Source organism: Orycteropus afer, unplaced genomic scaffold (genome assembly GCF_000298275.1).
Source record: "Orycteropus afer afer isolate SDZICR_OR568_19922 unplaced genomic scaffold, OryAfe1.0 scaffold00632, whole genome shotgun sequence".
NCBI classification, from domain to species: domain Eukaryota; kingdom Metazoa; phylum Chordata; class Mammalia; order Tubulidentata; family Orycteropodidae; genus Orycteropus; species Orycteropus afer.
The window spans coordinates 826,135-832,877 of record NW_006922219.1 but is presented as its reverse complement, the minus strand read 5'-3'; the positions used below and the strand labels follow the sequence as shown (position 1 = coordinate 832,877).

Genomic DNA, 6,743 nt, shown 5'->3' with positions numbered 1-6,743 from the left:
ATTCACATCTTAGCCCTCAATAGCTCTGTCAATGCCACAGAGTGGCTTTGGCTTTCATATTTAATGCAAAAAAAGATCGCGAAACTATACTTTTAGGAAGATAACACTAGGAAAGTAATCAATAGTCCTAAACCACTAATGGACTGACTGAGTAACTGAGAATTTTATTGTTCACATGAAATATCTTAACTTTCATACTTCATTTTAAGAACGTTTATCAATTTCATGGAACACACTTCACCACTTAAAGACAAGACATCATAATTTAAAAAAACCTCATTACCCAACTAGTTTTTCTCAAAGGGCTCCTTTACTCAGCTAGTTAATTTTCTTGCATCAGAGTATCTTTTAACAACAACAACAAAAAAAAATTGAAATAATTTCTGGACTGTAGTAGGTCTCTGAGCCTAAATTAGGATACAGAAATTTTTCCTGACATTCCCTGGATTTACAAATATATTTTGTAGTTTTGAATGATCAGTGGGTCATGGATAAGTGTCCAAAAAAGGTTCATAAGTCCACTCCACAAATGAAAATCCTATGAAATATAGGATTTTTATCCTATATATTCCTATGAATATAGTTAAAATATTCCCTCAAAAGTAAAATAGATGAAGTTTGAATTCAATGGTCTTGGAGAAAAAATACAAAACAAATTCTTGAGCCTACTCAACTCTCTCAATTTATGATTAAAGAAACTGAAGCTAAAACTGTTTATTTCTTGCTCAGTTCCACATAGAGACAACTTAATATTCAACTAAATAGTGGGGCTGGATACGTCTATCTTGATGCTTCTTATAGTTCCAGGATTTTCCTTCTTCTTCCTTTGCTATGTTGTTGTCATTGTCCTTCCTCTTCCTTTACTATGTTGTTGTTATTGTGTGCCATCAAGTAAATTCCTCAATATTTTTACCCTTTGTGACCCTGCTTTGTAGCAGTATTTCTCTAAATGAGTCATTGTGATTCCTGGGCCCCATGCCACAGCAACTCTAACAGACACTTGGATATAGAAACAGTAGCTTTCATTTTTAACAGTCTCCTCAGCTGATTATTATGCAAACCAAAGGTTAAAAATCATTATGTGTGAATTTCCAAAACACTTTCACAATTATTTTCATTTGATATTCACCACAACCAAAGGAGATAATCACTGGCATCTTACTATATAAAGGATGAAATTCAGTTTAAGAATGGTTAAAGTGACTGCCTTTAGTTTGTGGTGTAATGAGGGGAAAGTAGATCATCTGATGACAGATACTTTATGTCTTTTTGTCCTCAAATTACTATACTTCATTTTCTATGAATGGATGATAAATGCATAATCACGTTTTGCTATTTTGATAATTCATTATGTCTTCATTACCACTTTCAGGTTATAGATTAAGCAAACTGAAGATAATGGTACTAATTAATGAAAGCCATCCTTACAAATTTATTCTACTAGGCTTCAGTGACCATTCTTGGCCGGAGTTTTCTCTCTTTGTTATTCTTTTGATTATATATCCTTTGGCCTTGATGGGAAACATTACCATTATTCTGGTGTCCAAGTTAGAGCCCCGTTTTCACAGCTCCATGTAATTTTTCTTCACCAATTTCTCCTTTTTGAACATGTTATACCACAGGTATTGTCCCTCAGTTGCTGTTTAACCTAGGAAGCTCTAAGAAGACAATCAGCTACAGAGGTTGTGTGGTACAGCTTTATTTCTTGCACATTATGGGCATCACAGAATGTCTGCTCTTGGCTATTATGTCTTTGGATAGCTATGTGGTCATCTGTAGGCCTCTCCACTACACTCTCATCATGAATCAGCAAACCTGCATCTTACTAGTATCCATTATGTCCTTGAGTGGAATGACCTCTACTGCCTTAGAAAGCACTGTTACATTACAACTGCCACTCTATGGTCTCAACAAATGGGATCACTTGCTGTGTGAGATTCCTGTTTTGATAAAGACTGCCTATGATGAAAATAGTGCTAAAGAGCTCACACTCTCTGTGGTGTGCATTTTTACGTTAGCTGTTCCCCTCTGCTTAATTCTTGCTTCTTATGCTTGTGTTAGACGTGCTCTGTTGAAGATGAAATCTTCTGAGTGAAGGAAATGGCCATGGGGACATGTTCTTCCCACCTCTTGTAGTTTTCTTATTTTATGGCCCAGCCATTAGCATATACCTTCAGCCTTCTTCTTCCATCACAAAGGACCAGCCTAAATTCATGGTTCTCTTCTATGGAGTTGTAACTCCTACCCTCAACCCCTTCATCTATACCCTTAGGAATAAGGATGTGATAGGAGAATTAGGTAACTTGGTAAGGATAATCTTCAGTTCCAAGTAAAAGACGATAAACATCAAATGAAATTGTTTAGCACTTGTTGTTGTTGTTGTTGTTTGCCATCGAGTCAGCCCCGACTCCTAGCGACCCCTCCTTGGGTTTCCGAGGCAGTTATCACTACGGAAGTAGGATTGCCCAACCTTCCTTCCGAGGAGTGACTGGTGGGTTTGAACCGCCAGCCTCCAGGTTAGCAGTCCAGTGCCTTGGCACTATGCTACCAGAGCTCCTAGTTTAGCACTTAGAGTTAGTTTATTTAAAGGTTCTCTAAAAATTCATGTTTTGTCTCATTAATTTACCCAAATTCATGCATAATTTCATGTTAGATGTTCCTTTTGCAAAATACGGTATTTCTTATATTCTCAATGATGGTTTTAGAAAATGGTGATATTCAGCTTCTATGTACCTGTGTGGACACTGTTTGTAAAATATATTAAAGTATATATATTATATATTCCATAATAAAATAGTAACTATGTTAAGTATTAAAATGAATTAATAAGTTATAAATTCATTAGTTCATGATAATAATTCATCAATATGCTTCCTAGGAGTGTTGCCTGGGAAACATCTCATCACACTGTGAGTTTGGTCCATCCAGGTGGACAGCATGGCTACAGTGAACATTCACTGGGAAGCACTCATGCTTTAAGAGAATTATAAGTCTCATGTTGTTGTTTGTTGTTGTTTGCCGTCGAGTCGGCCCCAACTCATAGCGACCCCTCCTTGGGCAGTATCACTACAGAAGTAGGATTGCCCAAACTTTCTTCCGAGGAGTGGCTGGTGGGTTTGAACCGCCAGCCTTCTGATGAGCCAGTCAAGTGCCTTAGGCACTATGCTACCAGAGCTCCTCATGTATTTATCATATTCAACTTATATAGATACTACTGCTTCTAAAATGCATTATAATTCATATTTAACAAGTGTTGAATGTCTTAATTTTTAATAAATTTGTCATTAAATATTAAAGTCAATAAGGAGGAAAAAGGATGAATAAATTTCTTAATATTCCATTTCAATAACATCAGCATGAGTCTTCTGAGTCAGTGAGAGAACAAAGAGTTGATATTAATAATGAATCACAGTCTATGCATAAATTGAAATAGCCAGGAATGTCTTTTGAAAGTGTGCAAAAATCAGTATGACAAAGAAATAATTTATATTTCTGGAAAGCAACTTGATTACTTCAACAGACATTAAGAATATTTTTTATTGATATAATTTCAGATGTGCTCAAAATCTGTATCATTAGGATTTCAAGGTGCTAAAACTTGGTTCTAAGAATCACAACCAAAATGTAAAACCTTGTCATAAAAATAGTTACAATTTATGAGAACGAATCAATGGATTTGTGAGTATTTGGTGTTGAATTACTGTGGTAAGAATTTGACATGGAAATATGTAGGTGAAAAAAATGAAGACTTATAAGGAAAACAAGAGATCAGTTGGACTTCTGGCAAGTCTTCTGGTATGGTCAAGATCAAAGCAAATTATTGCAAGGAAAATCATGTGTTATCCTGAATAAGAATCAACTGCAATCCAGATCTACTCTTTGGAAAATAATAGGTCATCTGGTACTAGCTATTAGTTTTTGACACTAATGAATAGATGTTGGTATATTCAGTTTGGAAAGAATTCTAAATAACTTTCAAAATTACCAGAAATATTTCAAATGTTCCACACATACACACATAAAAATTATGTGATGTTATCTATTTGAACATTTTTAATATTTAAGGTATCTTTTGTCTAACTTAATCTTATATACACAGATGTCAAATAAAAAAAAAAAAATCCAGAATTTAATACAGAAAAGCTTTATTCAGAAATAAAGGGGAAATGAGAAAGGGATAAATGTAACTTTAGAGAAATGGACTACTACAGTAAAGAAAACCCTCAGACCATAACGGTTGGCTGAATTTAAATGATTGCTTCTAAAGAATAGAGAATGAAAAAAGAAGAACTATAACTTTTCAGTGGAGAAAAGCTCCCTTTAAAGCTCCCTTAACCCAGTGATTAACAATAATATCATCAGTAATGCCATGTAGAGATGATGTATCCCTGCTATGATAGGATGGAAATGGCACTTCACTTCTGTGGTGTTCTTTATAAAAATCTGTACCCCACTGATAGTGACGTATACTTCTATAGGTTTCAACAAATGTGTAGTCATGTATTCAATGATTCAGCACAATACAAAACAGTTGTATTATCCTAAAAGTTCCCTTATGTGTCTCCTTTGTAATAAATCGCTCCCCACTCACAAACCACTACTCTTTCCCTATAGCTTTTCCTTTTACATACTTTCTTAAGAATACAATCATACAATACTCAGTCTTTCAGATATGGCTCTTTCACTTAATAAAAGGCAGGATAGAGCAAGATGGTGAGGGAATGGTCCATTTACTCCCCCAGCAATAACCCAGTGAAATATGAATAAGAATAAGTATAGACTGAGATCTCAGAACTCCAGATAGCAGGTGGGATATTGGAGAATTGGAGTGAATCCAGAAGTGGTGGAGAAGTGGAGCAAGGATGGCACAGATGCTGGAAGAACCTTCTTGCTAATTTCTGGAGCACTCGCTCATCACAGCCATTTTGGGCAGGGCTGGGTAACACTCCAAACAGGGAATACAGAAACACAGCTATTCTGAGAAAACTGTAGTCTGATTTTTAAGATGGCACAGATTGGCCATGGAACTTAGTGAGCTGTGCCAAGGGGATGTGGTGAGGGAAGACTGGAGCAGAAAGTGTTGCTGAATCTCATTGAGGCATAAGATGGATAGGAATTGGATTGGGAGGAACTGCAGGAACAGTAAGGCAAGGGGAATACATGAGATGAATGGGCAACACAAAGGGAAATGGTTAGTTCTCTGCATAAAAAAGGGCACCATGGGAGAGCTTTACAGTGGTGCCCATGAGAGAAAGACACACAGAGCCTCCCACCTTTGCCATAGGAAAGTCATACCCCATCACTTACATCAGCATCCACGACCAGCTAAACCACCACCCCACACACATACATATATGCAATCCCACAGAGCAAGAATCTAGAACTTCTGAGTCAGAGCTGAAAAAAATAAAAAAGGGTAAGAGTGGTCTTTAGTGATTCTTAGAAGAAGTTGCCAGACCCAGTGCTCCTGGGTTGATTCTGAAGCACAGAGATCCTATGAGGCGGAATGGAGCTGCCCTGTTGGTTTTCCATGGATGTAAGTCCTGGCAAACAAGGGCTGTCACATTTTTCTCCCAGAGCAGATGGTGGTGGATAAGGGCCCTTGTCTTTTGGTTGGCAGCTGGATGCTTGGCTGCTGCCCCTTCAGGGAACCCAATCAGAAAATTTTCCCACAAGAAATAGAATACAAAATTTAGTTTAAAAAATAAAATAATTACAATGTGGTCCAAATTAAACAGTAAAACGCACATCACAAAAATAGAAAAACCAAAATCAATTGGTATAGAGTTGATTCTGACTTACAGTGACCCTACAGGACACAGTAGAATTGCCCCATAGGGTTTCCAAGGTTGTGTATCGTTAGAGAAGCAGGCTACCTCATCTTTCTCTAACAGAATGGCTATGACCACCAGTCATTTGGTTAGCAACCAAATACTTTAACCATTCAACTGCTAACCAGGAGGCTGGTGGCTCAAATTCACCAGGGACTCCTCAGAATGAAGATTGGGTAATCTACTTCCGTAGTGATACTACTTTGGAAACCCAAGGAGGGGTCATTATGAGTCGGATCTGACATGACAGAAATGAGTTGGTTTTTTTTTTTAATTTTTAATCAGGACTATTAAATATATTTAAAGAAAGCAAAAAAGCACACAGAAAACAAACTAGCAGAAATAAACAACAAACAGAAGAACAAAATGATCAACAAGAAAATTGAAAACATCAAAATAATAATAATAATAAAAGAGAGAACTAGTGGAGCCAAAGAATAAAGCAATTGCATTAAAAAAGGCATGAGAATTACTCAACAGTAGAGCTGAACAGACTTAAGACAGAACAAATGAACTAGAAGACAAAATAATAAAACTTATCAAGTGTCAAGAAATGTAAGAGAAAATAGCAAAGAAAAAAGAACAAACTCAAATGGAAATTTGGGATTCAATTAAGAAATCTCAGAGTATCATGACAACAATAAAGACACAAAAATAATTTTTCCAAGAGATAATCAGAGACAATATCACAGACTCGCATAGAGAACCAACTTGCAAATACAGGAGGGTAAACAAACCTCTGAAGAATAGATTTGACACATTGAACACCAATGACTGAAGACCAGACAAGTTGTGGCATGACATCAAGCACATCACACATGAAGAAACCAAATGGTCCTTACAAAGACAGGAAAGGAAGAAAAGACCAAAATGGATGCCACAAGAGACTCTGAAACTTGTCCCTGAATGAAG

General features: G+C 36.5%; 1 pseudogene; it reads left to right on the top strand.

Moving 5' to 3' along the window:
- The first annotated feature begins 1,398 nt into the window (after window positions 1-1,398).
- LOC103210620 lies at window positions 1,399-2,333 on the top strand (annotated as a pseudogene).
- Window positions 2,334-6,743: the final 4,410 nt, after the last annotated feature.